Source organism: Triticum dicoccoides, chromosome 2A (genome assembly GCF_002162155.2).
Source record: "Triticum dicoccoides isolate Atlit2015 ecotype Zavitan chromosome 2A, WEW_v2.0, whole genome shotgun sequence".
Lineage (NCBI taxonomy): Eukaryota > Viridiplantae > Streptophyta > Magnoliopsida > Poales > Poaceae > Triticum > Triticum dicoccoides.
This window is the reverse complement of record NC_041382.1, coordinates 571,868,723-571,887,517: the sequence shown is the minus strand read 5'-3', so window position 1 is coordinate 571,887,517 and position 18,795 is coordinate 571,868,723.

Below are 18,795 nucleotides of genomic sequence, written 5' to 3'. Positions count from 1 at the left end.
AAGTAAAAACATTGGTCCTCACAATGGCCTTGAGGAAACCCTCAGAAATAATCACATTTAGTTTCTTGAAAACCAATAAACTCAGGATTACTTTTAGCAATTATATAACAAAGGCACCAAGTTTTACTAGGTTGACCCAAACGTCTAATATTTCAAATGAGACATATCATATTAGGAAATCTTAAAAGGGTGAGACAAACCACAAGGTTTGACCTTGGTAAGAAATGTAGGAGTTTCCCCTAGCACACAAACAGTGGCCATCGGGCAAGAGTTTTCAGATCATGATCTAGCTCAATATCGAAATTATTAGACAAAACAATTTTAGGATTGGTATTTGAAAGGATCGAGAAGAGGTGTCTAGAGGGGGGTGAATAGACTCTTAGCAAAGAAAAGTAGCAGTTTTTAATTTCTTTAAGTTAAGGTGGAGTTTTAGCACAAGTTTAACCATTCACAATACATTCAAGCAAGCATGGCAAGAGTATATGAGCAGCGGAAAGTCAAGCATGCAATTTGCAAGAAAGTAAAGGGATGGGATTTGAGTGTGCAAACACAATTGGAGACTCGGTGATTTTCGGCGTGGTTCCGATAGTTGGTGCTATCGTACATCCACGTTGATGGAGACTTCAACCCATGAAGGGTAACGGTTGCACGAGTCCACGGAGGGCTCCACCCACAAAGGGTCCACGAAGAAGCAACCTTGTCTATCCCACCATGGCCATCGCCCACGAAGGACTTGCCTCACTAGGGTAGATCTTCACGAAGTAGGCGATATCCTTGCCCGTAGAAACTCCTTGGTTCAACTCCACAATCTTGACGGAGGCTCCCAAGTGACACCTAACCAATCTAGGAGACACCACTCTCCAAAAGGTAATAGATGGTGTGTTGATGATGAACTCCTTGCTCTTGTGCTTCAAATGATAGTCTCCCCAACACTCAACTCTCTCTCACATATTTGGATTTGGTGGAAAGATGATTTGAGTGGAAAGCAACTTGGGGAAGGCTAGAGATCAAGATTCAAATGGTTGGAATGGAATATCTTGGTCTCAACACATGAGTAGGTGGTTCTCTCTCAGAAAATGAATACTGAAGTGTAGGCACGTTCTGATGGCTCTCCTTGCTAATGAAGGAAGGGTGGAGAGGTATATATAGCCTCCACACAAAATCTAACCGTTACACACAATTTACCAAACTCGATGGGACCGGATCAGAAAACTCGGTCGGACCAATTCAGTTCGTAATGTGGCCGTTAGGCATTTCGGTGGGACCGATATGGTCAACTTAGTGGGACCGAAGTGCTAGGGTTAGGGTAAAATCTCATCTCGGTTTGACCGATTACACAAACTCAATGGGACCAATTTTGGTAATAACCAAAATAGAGAGTTGGTCAGGCAAACTCGGTGGAACCGATTGCTTATCTCGGTGGGACCGAAATAATTACAACAGGTGACAAAGAGTTTGCGAGCCCATCTCAGTGAGACCGAGATCCCATCGGTGAGACCGAATTGATTAGGGTTTCTGGCAGTGGCTATGCCAACTGAACTCGGTGGCGTCGGATAGAACATTTCGGTGGGGCCAAGTTTAACTTTTGATTTGGGACATATGTGGATATGAGAAAGTGGTTGAGGGCTTCGGAGCATATCACTAAGCACTTTGATCAAGCAAGCCATTGAGCAACACCTCATCCCCTTTTAATAGTATTGGCTTTCCTATGGACTCAATGTGATATTGGATCACTAAAATGAAAATGTAGAGTCTTGAGCTTTTGAGCTTGAGCCAATCCTTTGTTCTTAGCATCTTGCAGGGGTTCCACATCTTCTTGTCCACGCCACTCCATTTTGGAACTTATCTGAAATATACTAGATTAAGACATTAGTCCAACAAGAAATATGTTGACATTAATTACCAAAACCACCCAGGGAGCACTTGTGCTTTCGATCTCCCCCTTTTTGGTAATTGATGTCAACATACATCAAAGCTTTAGATAAAGATATAGGGAATAGCAAGTAAAGCTTTGGAAGGACATGTAACATGCATAGGCTCCCCCTATATGTATGCATCCATGTAACTATGGAATATGAGAGCATGTGAATGCATAGATATGACAGAGCAAGCAATGAGTTACATGTATCTTGGTTATATGCATCAGAGCAAATGATGTGGATATAGGAATTATACCTTCATGTTCATGAGTCCTTCTTTCAAACAATATGTACATCAACAAGAGATCATCATGCACATGAATGTGATGCGTATACTTACCTTGTGGTCTTGAGCTGGCTTAAGAAGAGATGAACCTGAGTAAACAAGGTTAGATAACACAGATACATCTACTAAACATAGCAAACGGCAAACCACAAGAGTACCAAGACTGGGATGACATGTAGAGAATGAGTACTAGGTACTCCCATTGGATATAGACATGTCCCCAAGGAAAAGATATGCAATGAATTCAAGATTTCCTTCCCTTAGATGTCTTTCTCCCCCTGAATCTTATATTTGCTAATGGGAGAATATAGGGAACAGAAAATCAGAGCAAAACATATCAGAGCACAGAAACATAAGACATAAGACAAACTAACATGTCTTTCCCCTCTTAAAAACATGTGACTTCTCTCCTCTTGAATACCAAGCATCTGGGGTCTCTCTTCGTTTGATGCGATTAAGCATTCTCCCCCTTTTAAGTACTCTCCCCCTTTTTAAGTGAGTAAGCTTTGATGTGATCTCTCTCTCCCCTTTGACATCAATTTCCAAGAAGGGATCTTCTAGATTGTGAGTCAAAATAAGTTTGGTCCTTGAGTCACAGTGCAAAGGAGCATTCAGAGTGTGATGCTGGTAGAGGACAAGAATCATTGAGTGGAGCTGGAGTAAAAATGCAGGATGTAAGAGGCAAATTGTCTTCTCAGCACTGAAATCGGTAGCACCGAGTTGTATTCTTCGGTGGCACCGAAATGGTTCGGTTTGACTGAAAGCTACAGACCGGTGTGACCGAGTTCAACACAGAGAGAACATTTGTCACCTCGGCTCACTAGGCAAATAAGATCTCACAAAGATTTGCAAGGAATTAAATGAAGGATTTGCAATGAATTTGATGCGGGAAATGCAGAAACAAGCAGAGAAATTAAAGAGATCTAGATGAAGTTTTTTTTAATAAAGAAGGGGAACAAATATGCAAGAGACAAATGCAAGAAATCAGAGAAACACTAGAGAACTTCATCTAGAATTGGTCGGCGACAAAGTCACCTATGTTAGAGTATATTGACTAAGGAGTCAAGTGAGAACACTTGATCGTAGGTCATACTCATCTTTTAAGCTCAAAATGGGGTTACCATTTTTCGTTTAAGCATCTTGATGTATTCACATCTTGTTGAGCTGCTTTGACCCATGACTTGGGGTAAGGCTTCTCTAAGATGGAATGACATACCTTGGGTGGTGGTGTTGATCTTGATCACATAGTTGAACTTGTGTGGGATGCTCAAGGTTGATGTAGCCCATCAATGATTGGGAGCACCACTTGTAGTTTGAATTCATCTACCTACATGGGTTAGTCTTGCAAGGAAAAGCACTTGTGTATCCAAAATGACAATCATGAAAATTGATACCAAATAAAATTTGATATATAGGATTTGTCAAAGGATATGTTAAAGGGTTTCATGCTTCCTTGTCTTCAACCACCATATTGTAGAGACTTGGTGATGTAGGGATTGCTCAAGATGTGAGTGATTTGCAATCTCATAGATTTTGATTCATCCAAGTACCTACAAGGGTTAGATAGCCGATACGTCTCCAACGTATCTATAATTTTTGATTGCTCCATGCTATATTATCTACTATTTTGGACTATATTGGGCTTTATTTTCCACTTTTATATTATTTTTGGGACTAACCTATTAACCGGAGGCCCAGCCCAGAATTGTTGTTTTTGCCTATTTCAGTGTTTCGGATAAACAGAATATCAAACGGAGTCCAAACGGAATAAAATCTTCGGAAACGTGATTTTCTCACCGAACGTGATCCAGGAGACTTGGACCCTACTGCAAGGGATCAAAGAGGTGTTCACGAGGGTGGGGGGCGCGCCCCCCTGCCTCGTGGGCCCCTCAGTGCTCCACCGACGTACTCCTTCCTCATATATATACACACGTACCCCCAAATGATCAGAACTGGAGCCAAACCCTAATTCCACCGCCGCAACTTTCTGTATCAGCGAGATCCCATCTTGGGGCCTGTTCCGGAGCTCCGCCGGAAGAGGGCCATCATCACGGAGGGCTTCTACATCATCCTAGCCCCTCCGATGAAGTGTGAGTAGTTTACCTCAGACCTTCGGGTCCATAGTTAGTAGCTGGATGGCTTCTTCTCTCTCTTTGAATCTCAATACAAAGTTCTCCCCCTCTCTCGTGGAGATCTATTCGAGTAATCTTCTTTTTGCGGTGTGTTTGTTGAGAACGATGAATTGTGGGTTTATGATCAAGCCTATCTATGAATAATATTTGAATCTTCTCTGAATTCTTTTATGCATGATTGGTTATCTTTGCAAGTCTCTTCGAATTATCCGTTTGGTTTGGCCAACTAGATTGGTAGTTCTTGCCATGGGAGAAGTGCATAGCTTTGGGTTCGATCTTGCGGTGTCCTTACCCAGTGACAGAAGGGGCAGCAAGGCACGTATTGTATCGTTGCCATCGAGGATAACAAGATGGGGTTTATTTCATATTGCATGAATTTATCTCTCTACATCATGTCATCTTGCTGAAGGCGTTACTCTGTTTTTAACTTAATACTCTAGATGCATGCTGGATAGCGGTCGATGAGTGGAGTAATAGTAGTAGATGCAGAATCGTTTCGATCTACTTGTCACGGACGTGATGCCTATATACATGATCATGCCTAGATATTCTCATAATTATGCACAATTCTATCAATTGCTCAACAGTAATTTGTTCACCCACCGTAGAATACTTATGCTCTTGAGAGAAGCCACTAGTGAAACCTATGGCCCTCGGGTCTATTCTCATCATATCAATCTCCATCACTTTTATATTATTTTTCTATTTACTTTGCCTTTACTTTTTACTTTGCATATTTATATCAAAAATACCAAAAATATTCTATCTATCAGATCTCACTCTCGTAAGTGACCGTGAAGGGCTTGGCAACCCCTAATCGCGTTGGTTGCGAGTAGCTATCGCTTTTTGCGGGTACGAGGGACTTGAGCGTGGGCTCCTACTGGATTGAAAACTTGGTTCTCAAAAACTGAGGGAAATACTTACGCTACTCTGCTGCATCATCCCTTCCTCTTCGGGGAAAACCAACGCAAGCTCAAGACGTAGAAAGAAGGATTTCTGGCGCCGTTGCCGGGGAGTCTACGCAAAAAGTCAACATACCAAGTACCCATCACAATCCCTATCTCTCGCATTACACTATTTGCCATTTGCCTCTCATTTTCCTCTCCCCCCAATTCACCCTTGCCGTTTTATTCGCCCTCTCTCTCTCTCCATCCTCCCTCTCTATTTGCCTCTTTGTTTGCTCGTCGTCATGGCTAGTCTCATATCTTCTCCGTTGTCTCCCGAGAGTTAAGTTCTAAATTTTAAACAAAGGGAGGGAGAAAATCTAAAAGATGCTTGGTATAGAATTTGCAATGCTCAAAATAGATCTACCAGGAAACAATCTACCTTAGTTCTTCTTCGCAATTTTTATGTAGGTGTTAATCCTTGGTATAGATGCATCCTCGATACCATTTCCGGAGGGAACTTCTTGGGTAGCCATACTTTTGATTCTTATAATGCTATGATAGATTTATTTGGCTCACCACCTCTTTTGGTTAATGGAACCATGTTAACTTTGGAGCATGTTATGAAAAGACTTGAAATTATTGAAAATAAAGTTGCTAATATTGAATCAATTGAAAATTTAGATAAAAAGATCCACAATCAAATCACTCAATATGGATCTAAGGTAGGAATGACTTTGAAAAATATTAAGGAAAAGGAACCCATAGTTAATGAGAAGATGAACTTAGATTCTACTAGAATTGATAAACTTGAGGCTATCATTACAAATTTGGGAACCGCTTTTTCTTCCGTAAAGAATACTCCTAGTCCTCCTACTAAAATTGCCAAGCTTATGTATGTTCCTAAAAATAAGGGTGAATCATCTAGTAAGGAAACTGCTGATCTTAAATCTATAAGTATTCATCCCGATCTTTTTGCTATCATTAAAGAACCATTTATTACAAATGAATTTTTCAATCTTGTGCCTAAAATTTTGATAATAATAAAGGGAAAGAAATTACTAAAGATGGTAGATGCCTAATTGAAGAATTACCTACCAAAGATGGCAATACCTAGATCTATTCTTGCTCGATATGCCTAGCTAGGGGCGTTAAACGATAGCGCTTGTTGGGAGGCAACCCAATTTTATTTTTATTACTTGATTTTTTTCTCATGTTTGGTAATAAATAAATTATTTCTCCTATTTTGGTTGTGTTTTTTGTGTTTAATTAGTGTTTGTGCCAAGTAGAACCATTGGGAAGACTTGGGGAAAGTCTTGTTGAACTTGCTGTAAAAAACAGAAACTTTAGCGCTCACGAGAACTGCTGTCATTTTTATTTGAAGAGTGATATTTAGTTAATTATTTTTTAAGATTATTAATAGATAAATTCCTCACGTCCAGCAATTTATTTTAGAATTTTTGGGATTCCAGATCTTGCGCTAGCTACAGATTACTACAGACTGTTCTGTTTTTGACAGATTCTGTTTTTCGTGTGTTGTTTGCTTATTTTGATGAATCTATGGCTAGTAAAATAGTTTATAATCCATAGAGAAGTTGGAATACAGTAGGTTTATCACCAATATAAATAAAGAATAAGTTCATTACAGTACCTTGAAGTGGTCTTTTGTTTTCTTTCGCTAACGGAGCTCACGAGTTTTCTATTTTGAGTTTTGTGTTGTGAAGTTTTCAAGTTTTGGGTGAATTCTTTTGATGGATCATGGAACAAGGAGTGGCAAGAGCCTAAGCTTGGGGTTGCCCATGGAACCCCCAAGATAATCCAAGTACACCAAAAAGTCAAATCTTGGGGATGCCCCGGAAGGCATCCCCTCTTTCGTCCACTTCCATCGGTAATTTACTTGGAGCTATATTTTTATTCACCAACAAGATTTGTGTTTTGCTTGGAGCGTCTTGTATTATTTGTGTCTTTGTTTGTTAGTATTCCACAATAATCTTTGCTGTACACACCTTTTGAGAGAGCCATACATGAATTAAAATTTGATAGAATACTCTATGTGCTTCACTTATATCTTTTGAGCTTGATAATTTTGCTTTATGTGCTTCACTTATATCTTTTGAGCTAGATAATTTTGCTCTATGTGCTTCACTTATATCTTTTGAGCTAGATTATTTTGCTCTATATGCTTCACTTATATCTTTTGAGCTAGATAATTTTTCTCTATGTGCTTCACTTATATCTTTTGAGCATTATAATTTTGCTCTATGTGCTTCACTTATATCTTTTGAGCGTTATAATTTTGCTCTATGTGCTTCACTTAGATCTTTTAGAGCACGGTGGTGGATTCATTTTAAAGAAACTATTGATCTCTCATGCTTCACTTAAACTAATTTTAGAGTCTCTTAATAGCATGGTAATTTGCCTAATAATAATATGCTTGGTATTCAAGATTTGTGAAACTTTCTTTTGAGTGTGTTGAATACTAAGAAAAGATTGAAGCATGATAATTGTTTTGAGATATGGAGGTGATAATATTAAAGTCATGCTAGTTGAGTAGTTGTGAATTTAAAGAATACTTGTGTTGAAGTTTGTGATTCCCGTAGCATGCACGTATGGTGAACCGTTATGTGATGAAGTCGGAGCATGATTTATTTATTGATTGTCTTCCTTATGAGTGGCGGTCGGGGATGAGCGATGGTCTTTTCCAACCAATCTATCCCCCTAGGAGCATGCGCGTAATACTTTGCTTTGATAACTTCTAAATTTTTTCAATAAGTATATGAGTTCTTTATGACTAATGTTGAGTCCATGGATTATACGCACTCCCACCCTTCCATCCTTGCTAGCCTCTCTAATACCGCGCAACTTTCGCCGGTATCATACACCTACCATATACCTTCCTCAAAACAGCCACCATACCTACCTATTATAGCATTTCCATAGCCATTCCGAGATATATTGCCATGCAACTTTCCACCATCTAGTTCATCATGACATATCCATCATTTTCATATTGCTTAGCATGATCATGTAGTTGACATAGTATTTGTGGCAAAGCCACCGTTCATAATTCTTTCATACTTGTCACTCTTGATTCATTGCATATCCCGGTACACCGCCGGAGGCATTCATATAGAGTCATACTTTGTTTTAGTATCGAGTTGTAATCATTGAGTTGTAAATAAATAGAAGTGTGATGATCATCATTCAATAGAGCATTGTCCCAAAAAAGGCCAAAAAAAAGAAGGCCCAAAAAAATAAAAATAAAAAGGGGTAATGCTACTATCCCTTTTTCCACACTTGTGCTTCAAAGTAGCACCATGATATAGCGAGTCTCATATATTGTGCTTCAAAGTAGCACCATGTTCTTCATATAGAGAGTCTCATATGTTGTCACTTTCATATACTAGTGGGAATTTTACGTTATAGAACTTGGCTTGTATATTACAATGATGGGCTTCCTCAAATTGCCCTAGGTCTTCGTGAGCAAGCAAGTTGGATGCACACCCACTAGTTTCTTTTGTTGAGCTTTCATACATTTATAGCTCTAGTGCATCCGTTGCATGGCAATCCTTACTCACTCACATTGATATCTATTGATGGGCATCTCCATAGCCCATTGATACGCCTAGTTGATGTGAGACTATCTTCTCCTTTTTGTCTTCTCCACAACCACCATTCTATTCCACCTATAGTGCTATATCCATGGATCACGCTCATGTATTGCGTGAAGATTGAAAAAGTTTTGAAAAAGTTAGAGTATGAAACAATTGCTTGGCTTGTCATCGGGGCTGTGCATGATTTAAATACTTTGTGTGGGGAAGATGGAGCATAGACAGACTATATGATTTTGTAGGGATAACTTTCTTTGGCCATGTTATTTTGAGAAGACATAATTGCTTTGTTAGTATGCTTGAAGTATTATTATTTTCTATGTCAATATAAACTTTTGTCTTGAATCTTTCTAATCTGAATATTCATACCACAATTAAGAAGATTTACATTGAAATTATGCCAAGTAGCACTCCGCATCAAAAATTCTCTTTTTATCATTTACCTACTCGAGGACGAGCAGGAATTAAGCTTGGGGATGCCTGATACGTCTCCAACGTATCTATAATTTTTTATTGCTCCATGCTATATTATCTGCTGTTCTGGACTATATTGGGCTTTATTTTCCACTTTTATATTATTTTTGGGACTAACCTATTAACCGGAGGCCCAGCCCAGAATTGTTGTTTTTTGCCTATTTCAGTGTTTCGGATAAACAGAATATCAAACGGAGTCCAAACGGAATAAAATCTTCGGAAACGTGATTTTCTCACCGAATGTGATCCAGGAGACTTGGAGCCTACTGCAAGGGATCAAAGAGGTGGTCACGAGGGTGGGGGGCGCCCCCCCCTAGGGCGCGCCCCCTGCCTCGTGGGCCCCTCGGTGCTCCACCGACGTACTCCTTCCTCCTCTATATACACACGTACCCCCAAACGATTAGAACAGGAGCCAAAACCCTAATTCCACCGCCGCAACTTTCTGTATCCACGAGATCCCATCTTGGGGCCTGTTCTGGAGCTCCGCCGGAAGAGGGTCATCATCACGGAGGGCTTCTACATCATCCTAGCCCCTCCGATGAAGTGTGAGTAGTTTATCTCAGACCTTCAGGTCCATAGTTAGTAGTTGAATGGCTTCTTCTCTCTCTTTGAATCTCAATACAAAGTCCCCCCCTTCTCTCGTGGAGATCTATTCGATGTAATCTTCTTTTTGCGGTGTGTTTGTTGAGATCGATGAATTGTGGGTTTATGATCAAGTCTATCTATGAATAATATTTGAATCTTCTCTGAATTCTTTTATGCATGATTGGTTATCTTTGCAAGTCTCTTCGAATTATCCGTTTGGTTTGGCCAACTAGATTGGTAGTTCTTGCCATGGGAGAAGTGCTTAGCTTTGGGTTCGATCTTGCGGTGTCCTTACCCAGTGACAGAAGGGGCAGCAAGGCACGTATTGTATCGTTGCCATCGAGGATAACAAGATGGGGTTTATTTCATATTGCATGAATTTATCTCTCTACATCATGTCATCTTGCTTAAGGCGTTACTCTGTTTTTAACTTAATACTCTAGATGCATGCTGGATAGCGGTCGGTGAGTGGAGTAATAGTAGTAGATGCAGAATCGTTTTGATCTACTTGTCACGGATGTGATGCCTATATATATGATCATGCCTAGATATTCTCATAATTATGCACAATTCTATCAATTGCTCAACAGTAATTTGTTCACCCATCGTAGAATACTTATGCTCTTGAGAGAAGCCACTAGTGAAACCTATGGTCCTCGGGTCTATTCTCATCATATCAATCTCCATCACTTTTATATTATTTTCCTATTTACTTTGCCTTTACTTTTTTAGTTTGCATCTTTATATCAAAAATACCAAAAATATTCCATCTATCAGATCTCACTCTCGTAAGTGACCGTGAAGGGCTTGACAACCCCTAATCGCGTTGGTTGCGAGTAGTTATCGCTTTGTGCATGTACGAGGGACTTGAGCATGGGCTCCTACTGGATTGATACCTTGGTTCTCAAAAACTGAGGGAAATACTTACGCTACTCTGCTGCATCATCCCTTCCTCTTCGGGGAAAACCAACGCAAGCTCAAGACGTAGCAATAGCATGCAAGGGTGCAAATATATCCAAGACATATGATTATCATCATAAAAAACATCAAGAATTAGTCAAAGGCTCATGCCTTGCATGTATCCAAATGGAGTTTCTACTCCAAGTTTGAACCATCAATGATGTTCAATTTACCTCTCAAACGGCAATATACTTTCTCATCAAGCGGTTTGGTGAATATATCCGCCAATTGCTTATCGGTACGAACATGCTTAAGATCAATGTCCCCTTTAGCAACATGATCTCGAATGAAATGATGACGAACTTCAATGTGCTTAGTTCGAGAATGTTGCACAGGATTATGAGCAATTTTAATAGCACTTTCATTGCCACAAAGCAATGGAACATGTTTCACATAGATCCTATAATCTTTAAGAGTTTGAGGCATCCAAAGTAATCGAGCACAACATGAACCGGCGGCAATGTATTCCGCTTCAGCGGTGGATAAGGATACCGAGTTTTGTTTCTTGGAGGACCAAGACACAAGAGATCTACCAAGAAATTGACAAGTATCCGAAGTGGACTTTCTATCAACCTTGTCACCGGCATAGTCCGAATCGGAGTAGCCAACAAGATCAAAAGAAGACCTCTTAGGATACCAAATGCCAAAATTTGGTGTATGTATTAGGTATCTCACTATCCTTTTCACAGCCTTATGATGACATTCTTTGGGGGCCGCTTGATATCGTGCACACATGCATACACTTAGCATGATATCGGTATGGGAGGCACATAGATATAATAATGAACCAATCATAGAGCGATAAACCTTTTGGTCAACCGGTTTGCCATCCTTGGTCAAGTCAAGATGTGCACTAGTAGGCATGGGGGTTTTCATACCTTTCCTTTCTTGCATGTTGAACTTCTTGAATAAGTCCTTGGTGTACTTCATTTGAGAGACAAAGGTGCCTTCCTTAGTTTTCTTGATTTGCAAACCAAGAAAGAACTTGAGTTCACTCATCATAGACATCTCAAACTTCTCCGACATTAGCTTCCCAAACTTTTCACTAAAATGAGGGTTAGTCGAACCAAATATGATACCATCAACATAAATTTGGCACACAAATAATTCACCATTAACCCTTTTAGTAAAAAGAGTAGAATCAATCTTTCCAATCTCAAAGCCTTTTTCAATAAGGAACTTGGTCAAGCATTTGTACCACGCTCTATGAGCTTGTTTAAGACCATAAAGAGCTTTGTGAAGTTTGTAAACATGATCGTGTTTCTTAGGATTAACAAAGCCAGGAGGTTGTTTAACATAAACTTCCTCCTCAATTTCACCATTTAGAAAAGCACTTTTAATGTCCATTTGGTATAAGGTTATATCATGATGATTGGCATAGGCAAGTAAGATGCGGATGGACTCAAGTCTAGCAACAGGGGCATATGTCTCACCATAGTCCATACCTTCGACTTGAGTGTAGCCTTGGGCGACGAGACATGCTTTGTTGCAAACTACTTGTCCATCTTCGTCTTGCTTGTTGCGAAACACCCATTTGGTATTGATGATGTTGTGGTTGTTGTCGGGCTTCTCGACCAATGTCCACACTTGGTTTATCTCAAAGTTGTGTAGCTCTTCGTGCATGGCATTTATCCAATCCGGATCTTCCAATGCTTCTTCTATTGGGGAACATAGTAATTTCAAAAAAAATCCTACGCACACGCAAGATCATGGTGATGCATAGCAACGAGAGGGGAGAGTGTTGTCTACATACCCTCGTAGACCGTTCGCGGAAGCATTATATCAACGCGGTTGATGTAGTCGTACGTCTTCACGTCCGACCGATCCAAGTACAGAAAGCATGGCACCTCCGAGTTCTGCACACGTTCGGCTCGGTGATGTCCTCGCCTTCTCGATCCAGCAAAAGGGGCGAAGTAGTAGATGAGTTCCGGCAGCGCGACGGCGTGGTGACGGTGTTGGTGAAGAACAATCTCCGCAGGGCTTCGCCTAAGCACTACGAAAACTATTACGGAGGATAAACTAGAGGGGACGGGGTTGCCGGCACACGGCTTGGTGTTTCTTGATGTGTCTTTGGTGCTAGCCCTACCCCTCTATTTATATGTTGAGCCCTGGGGTCGAAACTTGGAGTAAAAGCCTCCTCAAAGTCGGTTTCACCTGAAAGGCAAGAGTCCTTCTCGGACTCCAGGGCTAGATGCCAGGGTTCCCGGCGTCTACCCCCTAGACGCCAGGGTTCCTACGTCTAGCCTCTGGTCTCCGCAAAACTTCCTTTTGCACTTTCCAAAAGCCTCGTGGGCTTTCCTCTTTGGCCCAGATAAAGTGTTCTCGTGCCCAAACATTTCGGGAAACATCTGGAACCCCTTCAGGTGAATTCCGGAACCCTTCTGGAGATCAAACACTACTATCCCATATATCAAACTTTATCTCCGGACCATTCCGGAGTTCCTCGTCATGTCCGTGATCTCATCTCGGACTCCGAACAACATTCGGTCATCAACATACATAACTCATATAGTACTATATCGTCAACGAACGTTAAGCGTGCGGACCCTACGGGTTAGAGAACTATGTAGACATGACCGAGAAACCTCTCTGGTCAATAACCAATAGCGGGACCTGGATGCCCATATTGGCTCCTACATATTCTATGAAGATCTTTATCAGTTAGACCGCATAACAACATACGTTGTTCCCTTTGTCATCAGTATGTTACTTGCCCGAGATTCGATCGTCGGTATCTCAATACCTAGTTCAATCTCGTTACCGCCAAGTCTCTTTACTCGTTCTGTAATACATCATCCCGCAACTAACTTATTAGTTGCAATGCTTGCAAGGCTTGAGTGATGTGTATTACCGAGAGGGCCCAGAGATACCTCTCCGACAATCGGAGTGTAAAATCCTAATCTCGAAATACGCCAACCCAACAAGTTCCTTCGGAGACACCTGTAGAGCACCTTTATAATCACCCAGTTACGTTGTGAGGTTTGGTGGAACACAAAGTGTTCCTCCGGTAAACGGGAGTTGCATAATATCATAGTCATATGAACATGTATAAGTCATGAAGAAAGCAATAGCAACAAACTAAACGATCAAGTGCTATGCTAATGGAATGGGTCAAGTCAATCACATCATTCTCCTAATGATGTGATCCTGTTAATCAAATGACAACTCATGTCTATGGTTAGGAAACATAACCATCTTTGATCAACGAGCTAGTCAAGTAGAGGCATACTAGTGACACTCTGTTTGTCTATGTATTCACACATGTATTATGTTTCCGGTTAATACAATTCTAGCATGAATAATAAACATTTATCATGATATAAGGAAATAAATAATAACTTTATTATTGCCTCTAGGGCATATTTCCTTCAGTCTCCCACTTGCACTAGAGTCAATAATCTAGTTCACATCGCCATGTGATTTAACATCAATAGTTCACATCACCATGTGATTAACACCCATAGTTCACATCGAGATGTGACCAACACCCAAAGGGTTTACTAGAGTCAATAATCTAGTTCACATCTCTATGTGATTAACACCCAAAGAGTACTGAGGTGTGATCATGTTTTTCTTGTGAGAGAAGTTTAGTCAACGGGTCTGCCACATTCAGAACCGTAAGTATTTTGCAAATTCCTATGTCAACAATGCTCTGCATGGAGCTACTCTAGCTAATTGCTCCCACTTTCAATATGTATCCAGATTGAGACTTAGAGTCATCTGGATCAGTGTCAAAACTTGCATCGACGTAACCCTTTATGACGAACCTTTTGTTACCTCCATAATCGAGAAACATATCCTTATTCCACTAAGGATAATTTTGACCAATGTCCAGTGATCTACTCCTAGATCACTATTGTACTCCTTTGCCAAACTCAGGGCAGGGTATACAATAGGTCTGGTACACAGCATGGCATACTTTATAGAACCTATGGCTGAGGCATAGGGAATGACTTTCATTCTCTCTCTATCTTCTGACGTGGTCGGGTTTTGAGTCTTACTCAACTTCACACCTTGTAACACGGGCAAGAACTCCTTTTTGACTATTCCATTTTGAACTACTTCAAAATCTTGTCAAGGTATGTACTCATTGAAAAAACTTATCAAGCGTATTGATCTATCTCTATAGATCTTGATGATCAATATGTAAGTAGCTTCACCGAGGTCTTTCTTTGAAAAAATCCTTTCAAACATTCCTTTGTGCTTTGTAGAATAATTCTACATTATCTCCGATCAACAATATGTCTTTCACATATACTTATCAGAAATGTTGTAGTGCTCCCACTCACTTTCTTGTAAATACAGGCTTCACCGCAAGTCTGTATAAAACTATATGCTTTGATCAACTTATCAAAGCGTATATTCCAACTCCGAGATGCTTGCACCAGTCCATAGATGGATCGCTGGAGCTTGCATATTTTGTTAGTACCTTTAGGATTGACAAAACCTTCTGGTTGCATCATATACAACTCTTCTTTAATAAATCCATTAAGGAATGCAGTTTTGTTTATCCATTTGCCAGATTTCATAAAATGCGGCAATTGCTAACATGATTCGGACAGACTTAAGCATAGATACGAGTGAGAAACTCTCATCGTAGTCAACACCTTGAACTTGTCGAAAAACCTTTTTGCGACAATTCTAGCTTTGTAGATAGTAATACTACTATCAGCGTCTGTCTTCCTCTTGAAGATCCATTTAATCTCAATGGATCGCCGATCATTGGGCAAGTCAATCAAAGTCCATACTTTGTTCTCATACATGGATCTCATCTCAGATTTCATGGCCTCAAGCCATTTCGAGAATCTGGGCTCATCATCCCTTCCTCATAGTTCGTAGGCTCGTCATGGTCAAGTAACATGACCTCCAGAACAGGATTACCGTACCACTCTGGTGCAGATCTCACTCTGGTTTACCTACGAGGTTCGGTAGTAACTTGATCTGAAGTTACATGATCATCATCATTAGCTTCCTCACTAATCGGTGTAGTAGTCACAGGAATAGATTTCTGTGATGAACTATTTTCCAATAAGGGAGCAGGTACAGTTACCTCATCAAGTTCTACTTTCCTCCCACTCACTTCTTTCGAGAGAAACTCCTTCTCTAGAAAGGATCCATTCAAAGCAACGAATATATTGCCTTCGGATCTGTGATAGAAGGTGTACCCAACATTTTCTTTTGGGTATCCTATGAAGACGCACTTCTCCGATTTGGGTTAGAGCTTATCAGGTTGAAACTTTTTCACATAAGCATTGCAACCTCAAACTTTAAGAAACGACAGCTTAGGTTTCTTGCCAAACCATAGTGCATACGGTGTCGTCTCAACGGATTTAGATGGTGCCCTATTTAATGTGAATGCAGCTGTCTCTAATGCATAACCCCAAAACGATAGTGGTAGATCGGTAAGAGACATCATAGATCGCACCATATCTAATAAAGTACGGTTATGACGTTCGGACACACCATTACACTGTGATGTTCCAGGTGGCGTGTTTCACATTGTTTTTAACTGAAGGCCAAACTCGTAACTCAAATATTTTACTTCTGCGATCATATCGTAGAAACTTTTATTTTTGTTACGATGATTCTCCACTTCACTCTGAAATTCTTTGAACTTTTCAAATGTTTCAGACTTGTGTTTCATCAAGTAGATATACTCATATCTTCTCAAATCATCTGTGAAGATCATAAAATAATGATACCTGCCATGAGCCTCAATATTCATCGGACCACATACATCAGTATGTATGATTTCCAACAAATCTGTTGCTCGCTCCATTGTTCCGGAGAACGGAGTCTTAGTCATCTTGCCCATGAGGCATGGTTCACAAGCATCAACTGATTCATAATCAAGTGATTCCAAAAGCCCATCAGCATGGATTTTGTTCATGCGCTTTACACCAATATGACCTAAACGGCAGTGCCACAAATAAGTTGCACCATCATTATTAACTTTGCATCTTTTGGTTTCAATATTATGAATATGTGTATCACTACGGTCGAGATCCAACGAACCATTTTCATTGGGTGTGTAACCATATAAGGTTTTATTCATGTGAACAGAACAACAATTTATTCTCTTACTTAAATGAATAACCGTATTGCAATAAACATGATCAAATCATATTCATGCTCAACGCAAACACCAAATAACACTTATTTAGGTTCAACACTAATCCCAAAAGTATAGGGAGTGTGTGATGATGATCATATCAATCTTGGAACCACTTCCAACACACATCGTCACTTCACCCTTAACTAGTTTGTGTTCATTTTGCAACTCCCGTTTCGAGTTACTACTCTTAGCAACTGAACCAGTATCAAATACCAAGGGGTTGCTACGAACACTAGTAAAATACACATCAATAATTTGTATATCAAATATACCTTTGTTCACTTTGCCATCCTTCTTATCCGCCAAATACTTGGGGCAGTTCCGCTTCCAGTGACCAGTCCCTTTGCAGTAGAAGCACTTAGTCTCAGGCTTAGGACCAGACTTGGGCTTCTTCACTTGAGCAGCAACTTGCTTGCAGTTCTTCTTGAAGTTCCCCTTCTTCCCTTTGCCCTTTTCTTGAAACTAGTGGTCTTGTCTACCATCAACACTGGATATTTTTCTTGATTTCTACCTTCGCCGATTTCAGCATTATCAAGAGCTTGGGAATCATTTCCGTTATCCCTTGCATATCATAGTTCATCACGAAGTTCTACTAACTTGGTGATGGTGACTAGAGAATTCTGTCAATCACTATTTTATCTGGAAGATTGACTCCCACTTGATTCAAGTGATTGTAGTACCCAGACAATCTGAGCACATGCTCACTGCTTGAGCTATTCTCCTCCATCTTTTATCTATAGAACTTGTTGGAGACTTCATATCTCTCAACTCGGGTATTTGCTTGAAATATTAACTTCAACTCCTGGAACATCTCATATGGTCCATGACGTTCAAAACGTCTTTGAAGTCCCGATTCTAAGCCATTTAAGCATGGTGCACTAAACTATCAAGTAGTCATCATATTGAGCTAGCCAAATGTTCATAACATCTGCATCTGCTCCTGCAATAGGTTTGTCACCTAGTGGTGCATCAAAGACATAATTCTTCTGTGCAACAATGAGGATAAACCTCAGATCACAGATCCAATCCGCATCATTGCTACTAACATCTTTCAACTTAGTTTTCTCTAGGAACATATCAAAAATAAAACAGGGGAGCTAAACACGAGCTATTGATCTCAACATAGATATGCTAATACTACCAGGACTAAGTTCATGATAAATTAAAGTTCAATTAATCATATTACTTAAGAACTCCCACTTAGATAGACATCCCTCTAATCCTCTAAGTGATCACGTGATCCAAATCAACTAAACCATGTCCGATCATCACGTGAGATGGAGTAGTTTCAATGGTGAACATCACTATGTTGATCATATCTACTATATGATTCATGCTCGACCTTTCGGTCTCCGTGTTCCGAGGCCATATCTGTTATATGCTAGGCTCGTCAAGTTTAACATGAGTATTCCGCGTGTGCAAATGTTTTGCACCCGTTGTATTTGAACGTAGAGCCTATCACACCCGATCATCACGTGGTGTCTCAGCACGAAGAACTTTCGCAATGGTGCATACTCAGGGAGAACACTTATACTTTGATAATTTAGTGAGGGATCATCTTATAATGCTACTGTCAATCAAAGCAAGATAAGATGCATAAAAGATAAACATCACATGCAATCAATATAAGTGATATGATATGGCCATCATCATCTTGTACTTGTGATCTCCATCTCCGAAGTACCGTCATGATCACCATCGTCACCGGCGTGACACCTTGATCTCCATCGTAGCATCGTTGTCGTCTCGCCAATCTTATGCTTCCATGACTATCGCTACCGCTTAGTGATAAAGTAAAGCATTACAGCATAATTGCATTGCATAAAATA